Below are 23,812 nucleotides of genomic sequence, written 5' to 3' on the forward strand. Positions count from 1 at the left end.
TTTAATGTACTGGACAGCTTTGTGACATTAAATGGACTTTGGTGGTCAAGATGTGTTGTTGTCTGTACTGATGGTGCAAAAGCCATGACAGGGAGACATAGTGGAGTGGTAACGCACGTGCAAGCAGTTGCTCCCGTCGCCATTTGGGTACACTGCAGCATCCACCGAGAGGCTCTTGCTGCCAAAGGAATGCCTGACAGCTTGAAAGGTTTTGGACACTACAGTGTGGAGAATAACTTTGTTAAAGCAAGGCCCCTGAACTCTCGTGTATTTTCTACACTATGCAATGATATGGACAGCGACCATGTAACACTTTTACAACATACAAAAGTGCGCTGGTTATCAAGGGGGAAAGTTTGAATTGAGAGACGAGCTAAAAGTTATTTACTGACCATCATTTTCACTTGTTTGACCGCTTGCATGATGACATGTTTCTCACACGACTGGCCTATCTGGGTGATGTTTTTTCTCACCTAAATGAGCTGAATCTAGGATTACAGGGACTTTCCACAACTATATTTAATGTGCGGGACAAAATTGAGGCTATGATTAAGACGTTGGAGCTCTTCCCTGTATGCATTAACAAGGACAACACAAAGGTCTTTCCATCATTGTATGATTTTTTGCGTGCAAATTGTCACTTCCCGTGAGCCGGATTGTGACAAACTCATTCTTACGCTTAATAAATTGTATAGTGTGCGTGGCAGGCTTACAATGATGGCAAAAAAATAACATTTGAGAGTATGCTTACCCTGGTGCTAGAGGGTGTACGCAGCTGGAGCTAAATGTTTGAAGGGGTACAGGTTATGAAAAGTTTGGGAACCGCTGGCCTACAGCATGAATTCAGACATAAAAAATATATAACACGCTGGTAAAGATATGCTTCTGAAAGTACAGTGGTCCTTTAAAAGTTGCGGCACACTGCGGAAAAGCTTGCGGGGTGCCAAGGAATTCTATGGCACGTAATTTAAGTGTCATTGTTGCCAAAATGACTCAATTTACCACAATCTGCCACCATCTACCACAAACGGTTGCAGCATAAACTCAAAGCTTTTAAAGGAAGAACCAATGTAATATATGGGTACCTGTAATAATATTACAATATTTGAAGACAGGAACTCGTTATATTACTCTGTTACTCATAAAATGTATAAAACTCTAAGTAATATATAAATTATTATTATTTAGCAAATTGTCTATTTTTCCACAACAAAACTTGGAACACTGTTTTGTGTATTGTTTTGGTGTAATTGGCATCATCATTGCTTAAATGCAAATGTAAGAATGTACAGACATGCTACTGTAAATATACACACATCAAATGCACAGCATCATATAATGCAAGATGCATCATTCCACTTGTATTTCTGTATTTTGAAAGTTACATATCTTGAAAACTTGATTGCTGACATGCAAAACATTTTGGGACTATATCAACCATGGACTAATGAAATAAATACCAAAATATCGTTTTTGGGTGTAGTTTTTCTTTAATTAAGGGGATGTTCTCCTAACTTTAACACCAAAACATGGTAAAAAGGTTCTCCAAAGGTTTTTCTAAAATAGATAGAATGTTCCCTTAACTAACAGAAAACTGGACACTCAAACATTAGGGGAACATTATGGGTAACATTGCAAAAAATGTATCTCTCCATAGAATTGTTAGCTGGATAGGCAATGATTCAGACCAGAGCATGAACAGGCAAAATAGTTATCTTAAATGATTACATACTGTAATGACCTCGATAGATTATGAATAAAATAATGTCCAGAACAGAACAGCATTCTCGAATCAAACGGTTTATTATGAAACTCGAACAGGCTATAATGAATACACAAATGACAAATTACCATCTGACTGATCCAGGACGGAAAGATATAGAATAATGACCGGCATGGCAATATAACCAAACTTGCGTCTAGCCCCCTGTCCAGCCCCCCGCTGTTGCACCAACCACAAGGACGCCTGGAACGAAACATTCCAGGCATTCTTTTGATTGGCAGACAGCAGGGGTCTGGGTTGCTGGACCCTGTAAAACCTTGAGTAACTCGTGAACGTGCCCTGATAACCACACAACAACAGAATGTAGGGGGTTGTCCCTCTGGGGCACAGGTGGTGGAGACAGGGACATGGGAGAAAAGGATAAGGGAACAGGGGCTACAGTCGGAACAGGGGATACAGTCCGTGGCTCTTGGGAACCATGCAGTGGCACAGTGGAGACTGGGTGAGTGGGCGATCTGGAAACCTGTCTGTGGGGCGTGGGTGTGGGAGTTAGGGGAATGTCATTGCCAGAGGGAGGGGTTGTGGGGGTCCCTGGGGTTTGTGGAGTAGAAGCTGCCCCTCTGTATGGGCTAACCTGTCCCAGTGCAGTGCCATCTTTCTCACCCTGGGAGATAGCTAGACCCAGTACACCACCTCCCCCATCCTCTCCAAGATCCTGCAGGGCCCCGCCCAGTCACTGTCATGCTTGGGGCATCGGCTTTTCTTTCTCAGGGGGCTATAGACCCAGACCAGCTCCCCAGCCACAAAATGTCTTCCCTGGATGTTCACATCATAGTTCCTTTTCTGCCTCAAACCTGCATCTACCAGCTGCTCTGTGTCGAAGGTGTGAGCTATCTCCAGACGGTCCTGGTGTCTCCTGCCGTACTCTGGCCCAGGAGAACAGCAGGGCAATCAGAGGGCCGCTCGAACGCCATCCCCGAGGTCCGTTTTCGGAGTCTGCTGAGGGTTTTCATGACAATGGTGGCCTCGGCTGAGGCTCCACCCACTGTAGCACTGTCTGTAGGCCTGTGACCTCCTGCCTCCATTCATCCACGTCTACAGCCTGCAGCTCACAGCAGACAGGCACGCACACTTTGCATACTGAGGCATAGAATTCCTCCTCTGCACACAGCTCTTACTTACGGGCCTCTCTCAGCTCACAGTTGCGGCACCCGTCTGTACTACAGGGACTGCGGGACATGGTGTCGGCGTTGGAGTGGTGTGCCCCCGGTCTGTGTACCACTGTGAAGTTGTATGGCTGAAACTCCTCCAACCAGTGTGCAACCTGTCCCTCTGGCTCTTTGAAATACATGAGACACTGTAGAGCAGACTTGTCAGTCCTTACCGTGAAGTGCAGGCCACCCAGGTAGAGCTTGAAGTGGCTGATGGACCCATCCACAACAAGGAGCTCCCGCCGGGTGGCACAGCAGTGGTGCTCGTGTTTGTTGAATGTCTTGCTGAAGTACACCACAACCCTCTCTCCTCCTTTGGCACCACCTAGGCCAGAACCCCACCCATGCCCACATTGCTAGCGTCTGCTTCCAAGATAAAGGGCAAGGTGGGGTCGGGGGTGGCTTCAGCACGAGGGCCTTGACCAGTTCACGCTGAAGGGTTGTGAAGGACTCCTGGCACTCCACTGTCCATGTGAAGGTCTTGTTCTTCGACAGCAGATGGTTTAACGGAGCAGTGACACCAGATAATCCATTTGCAAACCTCCTGTACTATGAGGCCACGCCCAGGAAGTTCTTCAGCTGCTGCTGGTCAGTGGGGGTGAGCCAATCTCAGACAGCCCACACTTTGTCCTCCATGGTGCCGATGCTCTCTCCTCCCACTTTGTGCCCTAAGAAAGACACCTGTGACATTGGGGGGGGGGGGGGGGCATGGTGATTGCAGGCCCTCCCTGGAAGCTCAATGTGCCCCTGTCTAGGTCTAGCTGGAAATCTGTGCTCTTAAGAAAGTCCAACCCCAGCGATACAGAGGACCTGTACAGGCACTACCCACACAGGATGATGCACAGTCATTATCCTCTTCCCATTATCCCCTTGCCAGCTTACTTGTTACTATGTGGAGCTGCACAGTTGTGGGCTTGAACTGTGTCCAACCTGGTACAATGTCGGCCTCACCAGGGTGACTGTGGACCCAGTGTCCACCAGGGCAGAGCAGGGCACTCCCTACACAGTGGCAGGGACGTGAAAAAAGTCCCCAACACAGGTGCCATTGGGCTCCTCCTGGCAAAGGAGGGGATTGGGAAAGAGAGCCAGGGGTCCACACTGCACTATCTATATGGACCTTGCACCATTTCCTTGGGCCCTGGGGGACATGTGGTAATCCCTGTGCAGATGGCCTGACTTTTCCACAACCCCAGCAGACCATGGGGCCAGAGCGTGTGTTGCGCGCGGTCTGTGTGTTGCATGCAATCTGTAGTGCTACAGCACGAATTAGTTAATTTATTTCAGCCACCCATGCAGGCGTTTCCAGCTTTGGGCTGCTTTGCACCACAGCCCGGAAAGTTACCCCTCTTCAAATACATCTTCAAGGCATTCTGTAATCATTAGCTATTAACCGTAGTGGCTCCCCTGGCTGCATGTGTCTATTAGTCAATTCGGAGCACTGCAGACCAGTGTAAGGTCCTGGGTGTCGTGAGGGTGAAATCAGGCGCAGGAAAGCAGAGTTAAATAAAGTGCTTTTTTTTATGCACACACGGTGAACTACGGTCACCCCACTTACGGGTGCTCAAACCAAATGCCCCAGACACAGGGAAACGAAAACAGTCTAGCACTAAGTACACGAACATGTACATCTAATGCAAACACCAGGGTTACAATAATCAATCCCGCACAAAGAACAAGGCGGGCCGGCTGACTAATAAGGCCTCACTAATTATAACCAACAAAACAGGTGTACTCAATAAACACATAAGGAGGGGGAGAAAAAGAATCAGTGGCAGCTAGTAGGCCGGCAACAACGACCGCCGAGCGCCACCCGAACGGGAAGGGGAGCCACCTTCGGTCGGAGTCGTGACAACCAGAAAATAAACAATGTTCAAAACGCCTCTTCAGTGCTCTAACTAAAGCCCCATAATCACATCTGTCCTCCGGGCTAATTAATATCGAACAGAACAGAGCATCGTCCGTGAGGCACAAAGCTAGCTGAAGTGCCTTATCTTCAACCAACCACTCCCGTGATTAAGCTAACAGTTGAAACTGGGCATGAAAAGCTTCCCAATGTGCCTCCTCCTCCTCCTCCTCCTTTACTCTCGGACTACCACAAAGTATTTTCAGTCCTTTTTCTCAGCTACCATAATCCACGTAGCTATCTAGCCACCACAATGTTTGTCATCTAACTACCTTCATTTTTTGTTTCTGCTTCTGACACCAATGTAATGACCTCAATATATCATGAATAAAATAATTTCCAGGACAGTGGATCGTGTTCTCGAATTAAACGGTTTATTATGCAACTCAAACAGGTTACTGTAGCCTATGCCAAATAAATCCTTATACACAAATCACAAATCTCCAACTCTGAGAGAAAGCTCACTAATCCAGGACGTAAAAGAGAGGGAATGCCAGCATGGCAATTTAACAGAACCTGTGTTCAATCCCCCGATGTTCCACCAACCACAAGGACGCCTGGCATGAAACATTCCAGGCATCCCAGCTAACAATTCTAGGGTGAGAGAATGCTTACGTAATGTTGCCCATAATGTTCCCCAGATGTTTGAGTGTCCAGGTTTACGATAATTAGGGGAACATGTCTGTTACAAAAACCTCCTGAGAACCAATTTAGCATGTTTGGGATTAGAGTTAGGAGAACACTCTCTAAATGGCAAACAGAACTTCTCAGAATATCCAATATTAATATCCTAGACACGTTTCATTGGAATGTTGCAAGAACATTCCTTTGTCCAGTTTTCTGAGGGTTAGGACAATATTTCATTTAACGTCCCACAAAAAAATATCCAGAACATGGTTGCCAGTGTTGCCACTTCGTTTCGTGCCTAACAGAACCCGTGTCAATAAATCCCCCAAATACCGGCTTCTCTGGCATTATCACTTAACTGAAATGCTGCTGGGTTTTTCATACTCAACAATTTATCTTGTGTTTCAAGAATGGTCCACCACCCAAAGGACATCCAGCCAACTTGATACAACTGTGGGAAGCATTGGAGTCAACATGGACTAGCATCCCTGTGAAATGCTTTGGACACATTGTAGAGTCCCCGAAGAATTGAGGCTGTTCTGAGGGCAAAAGGGAGGGGGGTACAACTCAATATTAGGAGGGTGTTCCTAATGTTTGGTATACTCAGTGTACATGATAACATTGTGCATGTTAATATATACAGAATTTATTATTCAGCATATCCTCACCTGGGATTTGAACCGCTTAGTTCACGTCTTTCCAAACTTCCTGCTATGCCACCATGTCTGTGTCAGTTATCAGTTAATCAAATATTATTTCATTGACTGCTCTCATTGACTACTTATTTCAGCAATTTTAGGGCTTTTTGTATAGTGGTCTAATATTGGTGGTCAATAAAATAGTTGAGATTTACTTCAAAGTGCGTTTCAAGAAGACGATGGAGAGATGCTCAGCTATATAGAATAAATAAATACTGATCGTTTAAGAAAGATAGTGGAAATGTGGTCATAATTTGTGCTCAATGGTTAATCCTACAGATTCCCATCTTTCAATAAGAAACCGATTTTAATATTTGGTTGTCATATATTTAGTATATATCAAAATGTGCCACAGAACAAATTATGTTTGGTGTAAATGCATAAAATGCGGTGTCAACAAAGTTAGTACAAGTATCTAGACAGGCCATATTGACATTTTAAAATTGTCAATATCTATCATACTTCCAGTGTCAAACAAATCTGCGATTTTGAGAAAATGTTTTTTAAAAATCAATAAAATGACATCAGTGTATATATTTTGAAATACATTTCAGAAGTAAATTGTTTAAAAGCATATAGTATTGTTATTTGACGTGTTCTAAGACCAAATATAACAAATAAATGAGGTCCATGTACGTGTGGTTAATTCCTTTTCTGTGTTAAAACGGAGCAATCGGCAACGTTACCACAATCTAGTATTTCGGGGTTTGTTGTGTTTTTTTAATGGAAAAACAGAAAATGCCACTGATGCAGACCTTTGTAACATCTATATTTTAAAAAGACTAATAAATCCATGTAATATAGCCTACACCTTCACAATAAATCCATTATTTATTTTAGACAGGTCTAAAGAAACATGATATGAAGAAAATGTAGTCTGTTTCAGAAGAACAGAATAGCATACTCTGAGTTGTCCTTGTGTTAGGTCCTGATCTGGCTATGCCAGTTAACAAAGAAATAGGTAAGGCTGCATGATGCGACTCTAATGATGATTTGAAAACAGTTGCTTGAAAGGCATGAGCTCTGCTTTGTTTTTTTTTGTGCAGGCTGTACACTGCATCATTCACTCACTCATAATTTTACAAGCATTTGATAATGCCTAGAATTTCACGGTGGCATCCCATTAAAAAAAATCCATGCCTTTTGTGGCCAGTGGCCGTTGTGCCCTTCTCCTTATTATTAAGTGCTGAGTGCTCTGAGTCACCTCTCACTCACATGGCTCTCCATCACGTGATCGGATCTCTATCTCTCTCTATCTAATTCCGAGGTGCATATTGAAGATATTGGAAAAACTGTCCACATTTACTTTTCGTCAGCCAACAAGACGAGTAGGCCTAATGGGATCAGCAAAAGCACTAGCCTATGTCATTCTACTATTCCCCATAGTGCAAAGGACGCCATATTCTATTCTGTGCGATAAATAAATATTCCAAACATAGTCTAGGACAGTTGTGGGATAGGATAGATCCCAAATGAATACAACCACTAGCAACAGAGCAGACGCAACATTGACCTTCAATGCTGCAGACATTCTTTGGTACCCTTCTCCAGAACTGTACCTCGACACAATCCTGTCTTGGCGTTCTAAGGACATTCCCTTTGACCTCATTGCTTGCTTTTTGCTCTGACATGCACTGTCAACAGTGGAACCTTATATATAGTTGAAGTAGGAAGTTTACATACGCTGAGGTTGGAGTCATTAAAACTTGTTTTTCAACCACTCCACAAATTTCTTGTAAACAAACTATAGTTTTGGCAAGTCGGTTAGGACAGCTACTTTGTGCATGACAACAAGTCATTTTTCCACCAATTGTTTACAGACAGATTATTTCACTTATAATTCACTGTATCACAATTCCAGTGGGTCAGAAGTTTACATACACTAAGTTGACTGTGCCTTTAAACAGCATGGAAAATTACAGAAAATGAGCTTCCGATAGGCTAATTGACATAATTTGAGTCAATTGGAGGTGTACCTGTGGATGTATCTCAAGGCCTACATTCAAACTCAGTGCCTCTTTGCTTGACATCATGGGAAAATCAAAAGAAATCAGCCAAGAAAAAAAAATTGTAGACCTCCACAAGTCTGGTTAATCCTTCGGAGCAATTTCCAAGTGCTTGAAGGTAACACATTCATCTGTACAAACAATAGTACGTAAGTATAAACACCATGGGACCTCACAGCCGTCATTCCGCTCAGGAAAGAGATGTGTTCTGTCTCCTAGAGATGAACGTACGTTGGTGTGAAAAGTGAAAATCAATCCCAGAACAACAGCAAAGGACCTTGTGAAGATGCTGGAGGAAACAGGTACAAAAGTATCTATATCCACAGTAAAACGAGTCCTATATCGACATAACCTGAAAGGCCGCTCAGCAAGCAAAACCACCATAAAAAAGTCAGACTACGGTTTGCAACTGCACATGGGGACAAAGATCGTACTATTTGGAGAAATGCCCTCTGGTCTGATGAAACAAAAACAGAACTGTTTGGCCATAATGACCATCATTATGTTTGGAGGAAAAGGGCGAGGCTTGCAAGCCGAAGAACACCATCCAACCGTGAAGCTTCGAGGTGGCAGCATCATGTTGTGGGGGTGCATTGCTGCAGGAGGGACTGGTGCATTTCACAAAATAGATGGCATGATGAGGATGGAAAAGTATGTGGTTGGAAAAGTACGTGGATATATTGATGCAACATCTCAAGACATCAGTCAGAAAGTTAAAGTTTTGTCGCAAATGGGTCTTCCAAATGGACAATGACTCAAAGCATACTTCCAAAGTTGTGGCAAAATGGCTTAAGGACAACAAAGTCAAGGTATTGGAGTGGCCATCACATAGCCCTGACCTCAAACCAATAGAACATTTCCAAATACTAATTGAGTGTATGTAAAGTTCTGCCCCACTGGGAATGTGATGAAATAAATAAAAGCTGAAATAAATCATTCTCTCTACTATTATTCTGACATTTAACATTCTTAAAATAAAGTGGTCATTCTAACTGACCTAAAACAGGGAATTTCTATTAGGATTAAATGTCAGGAATTGTGAAAAACTGAGTTGAAATGTACTTGGCTAAGGTGTATGTAAACTTCTGACTTCAACTGTAGGTGTGTGCCTTTCCAAATCATGTCCAATTAATTCAATTTACCACATGTGGACTACAATCAAGTTGTAGAAACATCTCAAGGATGATCAATGGAACCAGGTTGCACCTGAGCTCAATTTCGAGTCTCATAACCTTGGGAGTATTCGTATTTTCAAATAGTAAACATAAAAATGTAAAACCCTTGATTAAAAATGTATATATTCTTTAGTTTATCATATTACCGTCATCAACATTTTAATGATTTTATAATGAACACTATATAATGAACATACATCAATAATTGTAAAGCTGACTACACAAAATTACACATAATTTAAAAGTGTTATAAATTGGGCTATATTCCCACACGCCAAAATATTTTTCTTCATTCACTAAATTATGGTGGTTATCTTTGGATATATTCTCCAGACTTGCCCAGAGGGAATTGTTGATATGTTGTAATAGTTTTTTCTAGATGACATTTTCTTTAGAAAAATGCGACAAAAAAACATTTTCTGTACATGTCTTTAGTACAGTATTTTACAGATAGAAAGATGAAAAAAGTATTTACCCACAATCTGCTGTGGACAAGTCCAATCCTGGAGTGACTTAACACAATTAAACCAACATTTTTAGGTTGACTTCATCCAGTGTCCAGAAGAATGTATTTGTATAATGAGATTTCACCTCGTTTGCATATTTTAATACAATATTTCAAAAAAATTGTATCACAAAAAAAGTCTTATTTTTGTGTCTATATTCAGCTGCTAAATTTGATTGTGATATGATTAAGACATTTTTCCCCCTAAGAGGGTGCGGTGCCTTGCCTTAAAAAGTTGGGAATCTGAGCTTTCCAACAATGCCCAGAATATTTACTGTACTCCTAATATTAATAGAAATAGTATTTTTAATATCGGGAAGAGGCAACTGCACTTACATTTGACAAATGCAAGAGAGGAAACAGATTAATTAACAATGCACATGGCAAAATACAGTTTTGGATGTGAGCAAAGATTAAAAATAAATTAAAAAATTGCATATATGAAAGCAAAGATGATCAAATACATTGTTTCTAATTGAGGTAAATTACAATTGAAATGTCCTGGTTGCGCATTAGTTCAAAAGAGAGATGAGTGACCGAATGGTAGCTGTGTGTGTGGGAAAGCCAGGCAGATCAGCTCAATCAGCCCATACAACTGAAAGACCAATGAGAGGATTGTATTATATTCTGCTAAGGCATGGGTGATTATGATCGGACAAAACAAATCAAAAGGAGATCAAAAGGATGTCCATCAAACTGAATGCCAATTTGTCTCTCGTGGAACTCTTCTCGTTACATTTTCATCAACTAAAATTAAAAGTAATTTGTAAACGTTTTTTTTAGGGCATCTCCTCTCATTATTGTCATTTGTTTTTCTCAGGAAAAATAGGTAGTTGATTAATATTTTTCGTCATAGTTATTGTTGACAAAATTAACACTGGTGCTAAAGGTACCCCACAAACCCACCTTGTTTCCTTCATTCTTTGCCTCCCTCTGAAACCACATTTGGGGAAAGGATTGCAGGTTCCTCCCCTCGGGCCTCCTCCTCCGATGCGCTTTGAAAGAGAGGCAAGGAATGAAGGATACATGGATTTGAGGACGGAGGAGGCATGGATTTGACAGCTAGTGATGAGTATACTGAAGGTGTGTGTGTGGTGGCCTGGCCAGTCCTTTGTGGGTTGTTTCTGTCGCCTCAGGCCTTTGGTTCTTAATCTGAAACTCTCACCCTGCTCTCTACCTCTTTACTGTCACTCTGTGCTGTCATTCTCTGACTCCTCCACTCTCCTCCTTTCCTGAGCCCATGCTCTCGACAGACAGAATAGCAACACCAGCAGAGCTACAGCACCCCGCATTCTGAAATGGCACCTCTTTATAAATTATATGGTCTAAAATGCTCAGATTACCAATGTTTAACTAGGTAGCTAGGACAGTTAACAAACCATTTATAGCACCAGGGTTCATTAATAAGTGAATGAACACTATCAATGCTGTGACTAGCTTATAATCTTAAATCTAATGTAGAAATTGAGAAATATCACCTTTATATTGGCATTAATAAATTAATAGATATTAGATTGATAGAATGAAGTTAAAAAGGTGAACTCATGTTTTGAAGGGACAGAAAGTGTTGGCTGTGCATTTAACCCTGCCCACTTGTGAAAATCAAACTATTAAGCCATTGAAAATTTTTCCATAAAAAATGTAATAAAAAAGGGTTGTTTTCATGTTGCCGATTGCTCTGTTTTAACACAGAAAATGAATTAAAGATCTACAAGATGGCGCCGGAGGGTAGGGCTGCCGTTGTATCGGCTCTTCACCAACCATGCTATTTAAAACATTTTTTTTTAGGTACATATAAGTATCTTATATCGGCTGAAAGTTTAAATTCTTGTTAATCTAACTGTACTGTCCGATTTACAGTAGCTATTACAGCGAAAACATGCCATGCGATTGTTTGAGGACGGCACCCCACATCAAAATATTTTTCCACCGGCACAGGTTTCATAAATTCACATAAAATATTCACTTACTTTTTGAAAATCTACCTCTGATTTGTCATCCAATGGGTCCCAGCTATAACATGTAGTGTATTTTTGTTAGATGAAATCCTTCTTTATATCCCAAAAAGTCAGTTTAGTTGGCGCCATCGATTTGAGTAATCAATGTGCAGAGAAAGGAATCTGAAAATCTACCCTTAAACTTTGTTTCAACAAGTCAAAATGAGTTTCTATTTACTCCTCACATACCCTAAAATGTAATCAAACTAGACTATTTCTATAGACTGCTGACACCCTGTGGAAGCCATAGGAATTGCATCCAGGGAGCTCATTCTCAATGTGACATTTCTCTTGCATTTCTAAGAGGATGGTCTCTCTCCAAAAATAATTATGGTTGGTTTTTCTTTGGATTTTCTCCTCTCATATCTATTGTGTTATATTCTCCTACATTATTTTAACATTTCTACAAACGTCAAGGTGTTTTCTTTCCAATGGTACCAATTCTATGCATATCCTGGCTTCAGGGCTTGAGCTACATGTAGGTTACTTTGGGCACGTCATTCAGACAGGAAGTGGAGGAAAATGGGGCCTAGCACAAAGATTAAGTACTGCAGTGCTTCTCCTTCTCATGGACTGCACCAGATTTGCTAGTTCTTGCTGTGAGATGTTACCCCACTCTTCCATCAAGGCACCTGCAAGTTCCTGGACATTTCTGGGGGGAATGGCCCTAGTCTTCACCCTCCGATCCAACAGGTCCCAGACGTGCTCAATGGGATTGAGATCTGGGCTCTTTGCTGGCCATGGCAGAACACTGACATTCCTGTCTTGCAGGAAATCATGCACAGAACGAGCAGTATGGCTGGTGAGATTGTCATGCTGGAGGGTCATATGTCAGGATGAGCCTGCAGGAAGGGCACCACATGAGGGAAGAGGATGTCTTCCCTGTAACGCACAGCATTGAGATTGCCTGCAATGACAACTAGCTCAGTCCAATGATGCTGTGACACACCGCCCCAGACCATGACAGACCCTCCACCTCCAAATCAATTCCGCTCCAGAGTACAGGCCTCGGTGTAACGCTCATTCCTTCGACAATAAACACGAATCCGAACATCAACCCCTGGTGAGACAAAACCGCAACTCGTCAGTGAAGAGCACTTTTTGCCAGTCCTGTCTGGCCCAGCGACGGTGGGTTTGTGCCCATAGGCGATATTGTTGCCGGTGATGTCTGGTGAGGACCTGCCTTTACAGGCCTCTCTCAGCCTATTGCGGACAGTCTGAGCACTGATGGAGGGATTGTGCGTTCCTGGTGTAACACGTGTTGCTACACGTGGTCTGCCACTGCAAGGATGATCAGCTGTCCGTCCTGTCTCCCTGTAGTGCTGTCCTAGGCATCTCACAGTACGGACATTGCAATTTATTGCCCTGGCCACATCTGCAGTCCTTATGCCTCCTTGCAGCATGCCTAAGGCACGTTCACGCAGATGAGCAGGGATCCTAGGCGTCTTTCTTTCGGTGTTTTTCAGAGTCAGTAGAAAGGCCTCTTAGTGTTCTAAGTTTTCATAACTGTGACCTTTAATTGCTTACCGTCTGTAAGCTGTTAGTATCTTAACGACCGTTCCCCAGGTGCATGTTCATTAATTGTTTATGGTTCATTGAACAAGCATGGGAAACCGTTTTTAAACCCTTTACAATGAAGATCTGTGAAGTTATTTTGATTTTTACGAATTATCTTTAAAAGACAGGGCCCAGTTTCTTTTTTTGCTTGAGTTTATATACATTTTATGGACACAGTATATTTTACAATAGTTATTTTTTGTTTGTTTTTAGTCTCAGCTTTCAGCTCCACTCAACCACTTCCATCTATCTCTGAACACCATCCAGTTTAGATTTCTATTTTCCATATGTTTTTCAACTGTGCTGTGATGTTTCCCAAAAGTTCTGAACCTTTCTATTTTCATAGATTCTACATATTGTACATTAAAAATAAAATTTTTTGCTAAGATTATTATTATAGTATCGATCAATTGACTATGACTTTTTAAATCACCCAGCAGTGCTATTTGCAGATTGGGACATGACTTGGCAGGAGTCTGGGGGCCCTCCCATTTTTTGGCGCATCTAAACCACATTTCCTGCATTTCTACACAATCTAATATGACCCGTGGCCCTTCTAGCCCTCTCTATTTACAACAACAAAAAGTAAGCAAAAATGCCCACAGTCATCGACCTAGGTAAGAGATTATAAAATATATTTAAGTGAATGATAAGATTGAACTACATCCATGATAATTAAGTAATCAATATTGTGTTCCACCTTTAACCAATTGCCTAACAAATGAACAACTCTTACAATTAAAGTACAAAGACAACTTTTGATTGTCTTAAAGACATCCTCCATATCAAATTTCAGCCAAACCACACAGCCAACCGCCTATAAGCAGCTCTAGTCAATAACTCAAATCTCTCCCCAACACAACTTCCTACCCATCTTTTTTTAATGTCTCAAGGGAAAGGTTTGGATAACAAAAGTTGAATGAAAACACACATACGCCTGCCTACACATTAACACACAGAAACAGTACACCCACCATATAATTCATATCATAGGCCTAATAGTAGCTATTTTTACTTGCACACAATATATCTGGGTCACCCCGCCCTGCCCCTAGGGGTCCACAGCCCTGCAGTGCCCCAACCCAACACACCCCACACAGCTTTAGGATCTTAGTGAAACATTCATTATGTGTTTCAGGTGTGTTAGGCCAAGGCCAGAGTGACAGCAGTACAGCAAACCCCCAGGTCCAGGACTGAGCAGCCCAGCAGCTAGGGATTGTCTCCCGAGTGGTGCAAGCGTTCTAAGGCACTCAGTGCTAGGGGCGTCACTACAGACACCCTGGTTCGGATCCAGGCCGGTGTAGGCCGTCATTGTAAATAAGAATTTGTTCTTAACTGACTTCCCTAGTTAAATAAAAAAATGAAATAGGTGTCTCCCCTGACGTGGGCATGTTTTCAATACAGACGCCTTTTGTTATACAGTATTCCATATAAGGCATCCAGACCTTATGAAAGTTGCACAGTATACTCTTAATCTTAAAACAAATATAGTGATACTGTACATAACTTGACATTTCTTCCGTACCTTTCAATTAATGGCAATGCATTTATTAGCCCCCCCCCCCCCCCCATACAGTAAATGCTAGGTCACACCGTTTCTTCTTCTTCCAGCATGTACTTCTGAAACATAACAAAACAATGGCTACAAAAATGTTCCATTCAAACAACTGCTGTTAGATAGTAAAAATAGCCAGATAACTAGAGGCTAGAGCTGACCTGATTGTGGTAGCTACTCATTAGCATAACTTATTCATTCACCTCAGTCGAGAAGGGATGAAACATTAGAGACCCCGGTCTCTCGCCCTTTGAGCGTTCCCTGGGTTAACAGCCCCTGCTCTTCCCGGAGCAAGAGGAAGAGGTTGGCATACCCTCGGCCAAGATGCTCGTCCACCACTGTCGACGTACCTGAAAGAGAGCCTGGTAGGCTTTTCTCAAGACCTTACCGGCACCACGGTATCGTCTCAGGCAGAGGGTATGACTGTCCACCCGAGATCTGCCCCACTGGGTGGAGTCCCGCAAACTTTCCCCTGGTTTATCATCCCTTTCCCCATCTCCAAGATCATTAGCCCCTCTGCCCCGTACCCTCTGTATACAGTGGGGCAAAAAAGTATTTAGCCAGCCACTAATTGTGCAAGTTCGCTCACTTAAAAAGATGAGAGAGGCCTGTAATTTTCATCATAGGTACACTTCAACTATGACAGACAAAATGAGAAAGAAAATCCAGAAAAACACATTGTAGGATTTTTAATGAATTTATTTGCAAATTATGGTGGAAAATAAGTATTTGGTCAATAACAAAAGTTTATCTCAATACTTTGTTATATACCCTTTGTTGGCAATGACAGAGGTCAAACGCTTTCTGTAAGTCTTCACACACTGTTGCTGGTATTTTGGCCCATTCCTCCATGCAGATCTCCTCTAGAGCAGTGATGTTTTGGGGCTGTTGCTGGGCAACACAGACTTTCAACTCCCTCCAAAGATTTTCTATGGGGTTCAGGTCTGGAGACTGGCTAGTTCACTCCAGGACCTTGAAATGCTTCTTACGAAGCCACTCCTTCGTTGCCCGGGCGGTGTGTTTGGGATCATTGTCATGCTGAAAGACCCAGCAACGTTTCATCTTCAATGCCCTTGCTGATGGAAGGAGGTTTTAACTCAAAATCTCACGATTCATGGCCCCATTCATTCTTTCCTTTACATGGATCAGTCGTCCTGGTCCCTTTGCAGAAAAACAGCCCCAAAGCATGATGTTTCCACCCCCATGCTTCACAGTAGGTATGGTGTTCTTTGGATGCAACTCAGCATTCTTTGTCCTCCAAGCACGACGAGTTGAGTTTTTACCAAAAAGTTATATTTTGGTTTCATCTGACCATATGACATTCTCACAATCTTCTTCTGGATCATCCAAATGCTCTCTAGCAAACTTCAGATGGGCCTGGACATGTACTGGCTTAAGCAGGGAGACACGTCTGGCACTGCAGGATTTGAGTCCCTGGCGGAGTAGTGTGTTACTGATGGTAGGCTTTGTTACTTTGGTCCCAGCTCTCTGCAGGTCATTCACTAGGTCCCCCCGTGTGGTTCTGGGATTTTTGCTCACAGTTCTTGTGATCATTTTGACCCCACAGGGTGAGATCTTGCGTGGAGCCCCAGATCGAGGGAGATTATCAGTGGTCTTGTATGTCTTCCATTTCCTAATAATTGCTCCCACAGTTGATTTCTTCAAACCAATCTGCTTACCTATTGCAGATTCAGTCTTCCCAGCCTGGTGCAGGTCTACAATTTTGTTTCTGGTGTCCTTTGACAGCTCTTTGGTCTTGGCCATAGTGGAGTTTGGAGTGTGACTGTCTGAGGTTGTGGACAGGTGTCTTATACTGATAACAAGTTCAAACAGGTGCCATTAATACAGGTAACGAGTGGAGGACAGCGGAGCCTCTGAAAGAAGAAGTTACAGGTCTGTGAGAGCCAGAAATCTTGCTTGTTTGTAGGTGACCAAATACTTATTTTCCACCATAGTTTGCAAATAAATTCATTCAAAATCCTACAATGTGATTTTCTGGATTTTGTCATGGTTGAAGTGTACCTATGATGAAAATTAGAGGCCTCTCTCATCTTTTTAAGTGGGAGAACTTGCACAATTGGTGGCTGACTAAATACTTTTTTTGCCCCACTGTACATCCCACTTTTCATGTGTCTAAGATCAAACCCATGTCTCACAGTCCTGTGTCTCATATTTCCAGTATCATTCTCCACCACATGGCATCAAACTGCACCATTTTGTTTCTCTCCATTGCCCATGCACTTTAAACATTTAGATAATAAAGCATTTGACCTTTCCATTGTGTTAACGATGGAGGACTGGTTGGTTTCCAGTTTTTATGAACACGTTTTTTTAAAGATTAATGATTGACAACAAAACTATTGTCCAACCCATCGGTTATCTCACTGCACCTTCATATGCCATGTCTTGAAATATGCAGACAGACAGATTAGAAGCCAACTTTATAGACTTTATAGCATTCCATGAAGGAATGGATTATTGAGTCATTGTTAGTTTTACTCTGCCGTTGTGCTGTAGAATTTGTGAATGTTGTCACGTGTTATAAATTCTGTACATTAATTTATACTGGATTAAGCGTACATTTACGTTAACTGTAATTTAGTTAGTTCCAACCATCCCTCCATCTTGTGCCAATATCAGTTCTTTAAGTCTTGCTTCCAAGTTGGATAGGCTGTCTACGAGGTTTTGTATATCTTACCTATCATATGAATTACTCTGATGTCAAAAAGATTTCTTGATCTAAAACTTTTAAGTTGGATGTATTAAAATGTATCTACATAGGTCAGTCCAAAATTGATTTTTAATTCTGTCATGGAATTAAATGTATTTCCTATCACCAAGTTATTTAGGGTTTCTATGCCTTTAGTCTTCCATGTATATCACTTTAGTTGTGAATTCTGAAAAGCTATCCAAATTTTGTTCCATAGGGTTGTGTTTTTATCGAGTGATATATGTTCTTGTAATGTCACGTTCTGACCTTAGTTCCTTTTTTATGTCTGTGTTAGGTTGGTCAGGGCGTGAGTTGGGGTGGGTAGTCTATGTTATTTTTTCTATGTTATATTTCTATGTGTTTGGCCTAGTATGGTTCTCATTCAGAGGCAGGTGTCGTTAATTGTCTCTGATTGAGAATCATACTTAGGTAGCCTGTTTTCCCCATTTTGGTTGTGGGTGTTTAATTTCTGTTTAGTGTCTGTTCACCTGGCAGAACTGTTTCGTTTTCTCTTCGTTGTTATTTTGTGTAGTATTCAGTTTTTCAATTAAAATATGACGAACACTTACCACGCTGCATATTGGAGATTCGTTACATAGAGGAGATTCGTTACATGTAGAATATGTTTAATTTTCTTCCATATTGTTATAGTGTTCTTAACTATGACATTGTTAATGTTCTTAGCTCTATCCTTAAAAAATAAAAATGTAAAAAGATTCTGGGGATGAGCATGCGCATCTTCAATACATACCCATTGTCCCTCTTTAGTGCATATAACTGCATATATGTCGCAAGTAAAAACCCTGGGCGAGTTAATACAATTCCAAGTCTGGAAGGTTAAAATCAACCTCTGCTCTCTTTTTTATTCTATGAGTTTGTTTTGCGTTATTTTAATTTAATTTTAACAAGTTCTCATTTACAACTGCGACCTGGCCAAGATAAAGCAAAGCAGTACGACACAAACAACAACACAGAGCTACACATGGAATAAACAAGCGTACAGTCAATAACACAATAGAAAAAAAAGAAAGTCTATATACAGTGTGTGCAAATGGCGTGAGGTGGTAAGGCAATATAAGGCCACAGTGGCAAAGTAATTACAATTTAGCAAATGAACACTGGAGTGATAGAGGAGCAGATGATGATGTGCAAGGAGAAATACTGGTGTGCAAAAGAGCAGAAAGGTAAATAAAAACAATATGGGAATGAGGTAGGTAGATTGGGTGGCCTATTTACAGATGGGCTATGAACAGCTGCAGTGATCGGTTAGCTGCTCAGATAGCTGATGTTTAAAGTTTGTGAGGGAAAAGCAAGTCTCCAGCTTCAGCGATTTTTGCAATTCATTCCAGTCACTGGCAGCAGAGAACTGGAAGGAAAGGTGGCCAAAGGAGGTGTTGGCTTTGGGGATGACCAGTGAGATATACCTGCTGAAGTGTGTGCTATGGGTGGGTGATGTTATCGTGACCAGTGAGAGGAGATAAGGCGGAGCTTTACCTAGCATCGACTTCTAGATGACCTGGAGCCAGTGGGTCTGGCGATGAATATGTAGCGAGGGCCAGCCGATTAGAGCATACAGGTCGCAGTGGTGGGTGATATAATCAAATCAAATCAAAACAAATGTATTTATATAGCCCTTCGTACATCAGCTGATATCTCAAAGTGCCGTACAGAAACACAGCCTAAAACCCCAAACAGCAAGCAATGCAGGTGTAGAAGCACGGTGGCTAGGAAAAACTCCCTAGAAAGGCCAAAACCTAGGAAGAAACCTGGAGAGGAACCAGGCTATGTGGGGTGGCCAGTCCTCTTCTGGCTGTGCCGGGTGGAGATTATAACAGAACATGGCCAAGATGTTCAAATGTTCATAAGTGACCAGCATGGTCCAATAATAATAAGGCAGAACAGTTGAAACTGGAGCAGCAGCACGGCCAGGTGGACTGGGGACAGCAAGGAGTCATCATGTCAGGTAGCCCTGAGGCATGGTCCTAGGGCTCAGGTCCTCCGAGAGAGAGAAAGAAAGAGAGAAAGAGAGCACACTTAAATTCACACAGGACACCGAATAGGACAGGAGAAGTACTCCAGATATAACAAACTGACCCTAGCCCCCCGACACATAAACTACTGCAGCATAAATACTGGAGGCTGAGACAGGAGGGGTCAGGAGACACTGTGGTATAAGGGGCTTTGGTAGTAAAACGGATGGCACTGTGATAGACTGCATCCAGTTTGTTAAGTTTGTTGCGAAATAGTAAGCCGATTCTAGATTTAATATTGTATTGGAGATGTTTAATAAGAGTCTGGAAGGAGAGTTTACAGTCCAGCCAGACACCTAGGTATTTGTAGTTGTCCACAAATTCTAAGTTAGAACCGCCCAGAGTAGTGATGCTAGTCGGGAGGGCGGATGCGGGCAGCGAAGGGTTGAAAAGCATGCATTTGGTTTTACTAGCGTTTAAGAGCAGTTGGAGGCCACGGAAGGAGTGTTGTATGGCATTGAAGCTCGTTTGGAGGTTAGTTAACACAGTGTCCAAAGAAGGGCCAGGTGTGTACAGAATGGTGTCGTCGCTGGGGGCTCTGGACCGCAGACTGTCGCTGGAGACTCTGGACTGCAGACCCTTGCTGGAGAATCCGGACCTTGGCTCATCACTGGAGGCTTCAGGCCATGGATCATCACTGGAGGCTCCAGGTCATGGATCATCACTGGAGGCTTCGTGCCATGGATCACCAGTGGAGACTTCAGGCCATGGATCACCACTGGAGACGTCGGTCCATGGATCATCACTGGAGGCGTCGTGCCGTGGATCGTCACTGGAGGTTCCAGGCCGTGGACCGTCGCCGGAGGTTCCGGACCGTGAACCGTCGCCGGTGGTTCCGGACCGTGGACCGTTGCCGGACGCTCAGGACCGGGAACCGTCGCCGGAAGCTCTGGACTGGGAACTGTCGCCGGAAGCTTGGTGCGTGGGGCCGGCACTGGTGGTACCGGGCTGGTGACACACACCTCAGGACGAGTGCGGGGAGGAGGCACAGGACATACTGGACTGAGGAGATGCACTGGAGGCCTGATGCGTGGGACCGGTACAGGTGGCACCGGGCTGGTGACACCTACCTCAGGGTGAGTGCAGGGAGGTAGCACAGGACGTACTGGGCTGTGTAGGCTTACATCAGAGCGAGTGCGGGGAGCAGGCACAGAACGTACCAGACTGGGGATACGTACTTCAAGGCGAGTTCGAGGAGGAGACACAGAACGTACCAGACTGGGGAGGCGCACTTGAGGCATGATGCGTGGGACCGGCACAGATTTCACCGGTCTGGTGACACGCTCCTCCAAACGCCTACGTTTCCGCATACTCCTCACCAACTCCATTCACCTCCTCGCACTGTTCTATTGAATCCCAGGTGGCCTCTGGCACACCGCCGGCCACCCTCGTGTGCCCCTCCCAAAAAACGACTGGAGTGCTCACAGGCACTACACAAAAACAAGATCCCACAAACTAAAGGTGGAAAAAAGGCTGCCTAAGTATGATCCCCAATCAGAGACAAGAATTGGGATTGGGAACCATACCCGGCCAACAAAGAAATAGAAAGACTAGAATGCTCACCCAAATCACACCCCAACCTAACCAAATAGAAAAATAAAAAGGCTCTCTAAGGTAGGACGTGACAGATAGACTGCATCCAATTTGCTGAGTAGAGTATTGGAAGCTATTTTGTAGATGACATCGCCGAAGTCGAGGATCGGTAGGATTGTCAGTTTTACTAGGGTAAGTTTGGCGGCTTGAGTGAAGGAGGCTTTGTTGCGAAATAGAACGCCGATTCTAGATTTGATTATGGATTGGAGATGTTTGATATGAGTCTGGAAGGAGAATTTACAGTCTAGCCAGACACCTAGGTATTTGTAGTGATGCTAGTCGGGAGGGAGGGTGTGTGCAGCGAACTGTTGAAAAGCATTCATTTGGTTTTGCTAGCATTTAAGAGCAGTTGGAGGCCACAGAAGGAGTGTTGTATGGCATTGAAGCTCGTTTGGAGGTTAGTTAATATAGTGTCCAAAGAAGGGCCAGATGTATACAGAATGGTGTCGTCTGTGTAGAGGTGGATCAGGGAATCACCCGCAGCAAGAGCGACATCATTGATATATACAGAGAAAAGAGTCGGCCCGAGAATTGAACCCTGTGGGATCATTCTCAAATCATTCTCTCTTCTATTATTCTGACATTTCACATTCTTAAAATAAAGTGGTGATCCTAACTGACGTAAAATAGGGAATTTTTACTGGGATTATATGTCAGGAATTGTGAAAAACTGAGTTTAAATGGATTTGGCTTAGGTGTATGTAAACTTCCGACTTCAACTGTATAATACCATCACTTGTAAGGGCCATCCCCTGACTTGTAATATCACTGTTGTTGTGCACTAGAGGGCAGTCTTTGTTGGGTTAACACATTCAGGGTTTTTCCTGGCCCTAAAAAGGGCTTATGTGACAAGCACAATAGGATAAAAAGAGAGTGAGAGAAGGAGAGATGGAGACAAGAGACTAACAGTGGACTAACAGTCCAAAAGTTCCTCACTATTAATTTACATCTCAACAGATTTGAGAAATCCCGAAGAGCAAATGCTGACTGATGTCTCCAGACTTCATATCACACAGAAGATTGTTCATAAACCTCATAGTGAAAACAGGCATCTAACCTGTAATATATGTGTGGCAGGATCTAAGGTATACCATACGATGCATTTATGAGGGCATGAGTGGCTCGGATGGCTACTCAATTTGGCCTGAAACCAGTGTTTTCAGAATTTATGGGAGAGAGGAAAAACTTATCTTCGGAGATTGTGGACCCGTCCAATAGCTTGGCGGTGAACTGTATACTACATCAGGGTGTAATCCTGTCATCCCGCCAGAACACATACAGTACCAGTCAAAGATTTGGACACACCTACTCATTCCAGGTTTTTTTATTTTTTTTTTACTATTCTCTACATTGTAGAATAATAGAAAATACATCAAAACCATAAAATTACACATATGGAATCATGTAGGAACCCAAAAAATGTTAAACAAATCAATTCTGTCCTTGGTCTGATGAGTCCAAATTTGCGATTTTTGGTTCCAACCGCCCTGTCTTTGTAAGACGCAGAGTAGGTGAAGGGATGATCTCCGCATGTGTGGTTCCCACCGTGAAGCATGGAGGAGGTGTGATATGTGGAGGTGCTTTGCTGGTGACACTGACTGTTCTGCCCCTGAACAAGGCAGCTAACCCACTGTTCCTAGGCTGTCATTGAAAATAAGAATTTGTTCTTAACTGACTTGCCTAGTTAAATAAAGGTACAAAAAATAATTCTGCAGTGATAGTCCCACTAAACGCAAACCAGATGGGATATCATTTGTTTTTCAATGGGACAATGACCCAAAACACACCTCCAGGCTGTGTAAGGGCTTTTCTCAAGGAGAGTGATGGAGTGCTGCATCAGATGACCTGGCCTCCACAATCACCCAACCTCAACCCAATTGAGAGGAGTTGGACCGCAGAGTGAAGGTAAATAAGCCAACAAGTGCTCAGCATATGTAGGAACTCCTTCAAGACTGTTGGAAAAGCATTCCAGGTGAAGCTGGTTGAGAAAATGCCAAGAGTGTGCAAAGCTCTCATCAAGCCAACGGTTTGCTACTTTGTAGAATCTCAAATATAAAATATATTTCAATTTGTTTAACACCTGTTTAGTTACTACATGATTTCATATGTATTATTTCATAGTTTTGATGTCTTCACTATTTGTCAGGAACCGGTTATGAACTCGGGTCTCCGGTGTGAGAAACAGTCACTTAGTAAACTGAGCCACTAATAGTTGGCAGAACCCAGAAGATGAGGCAGACACAGCAGTACTAGAGACGGTGGATTTAATAAAGAAAAAAGGAAAAGATCTTCAGACAAAAATATAAATCCACAACGTCAAAAGTAATTCCAAGAGAAAAAATGTATATCCTCCAAGACACAAGGAAAATCCAGCAGGGAAAAAAACAACAAACCTAAGAACAGCAGGGAAAAAACAAACCTCAAAAGAATAATAAAAAACAAACAAGAACAAAACCAGAGTACCTCAAGAAAATCCAACTAGAGAAACAAAAGTTCACAGCATGGCTGGGTGCTAACATACA

General features: G+C 42.7%; 1 long non-coding RNA gene across 1 annotated transcript in view; it reads right to left on the reverse strand.

Annotated features, from left to right (window-relative positions):
* Positions 1 to 12,023, reverse strand: part of LOC149980064 (uncharacterized) — a 200,878-nt gene extending 188,855 nt beyond the window's left edge. The window contains exons 1-2 of the long non-coding RNA XR_016483805.1: positions 11,819 to 12,023; positions 10,755 to 10,843 (exon numbers count right to left, since the gene is read on the reverse strand). This is a non-coding gene — a long non-coding RNA (uncharacterized LOC149980064). The remainder of the gene's footprint in view (positions 1 to 10,754; positions 10,844 to 11,818) is intronic.
* Positions 12,024 to 23,812: the final 11,789 nt, after the last annotated feature.

This window comes from Oncorhynchus mykiss, chromosome 10 (genome assembly GCF_057628025.1).
Source record: "Oncorhynchus mykiss isolate SJ-2025 chromosome 10, ASM5762802v1, whole genome shotgun sequence".
In the NCBI taxonomy this organism is placed as follows: domain Eukaryota; kingdom Metazoa; phylum Chordata; class Actinopteri; order Salmoniformes; family Salmonidae; genus Oncorhynchus; species Oncorhynchus mykiss.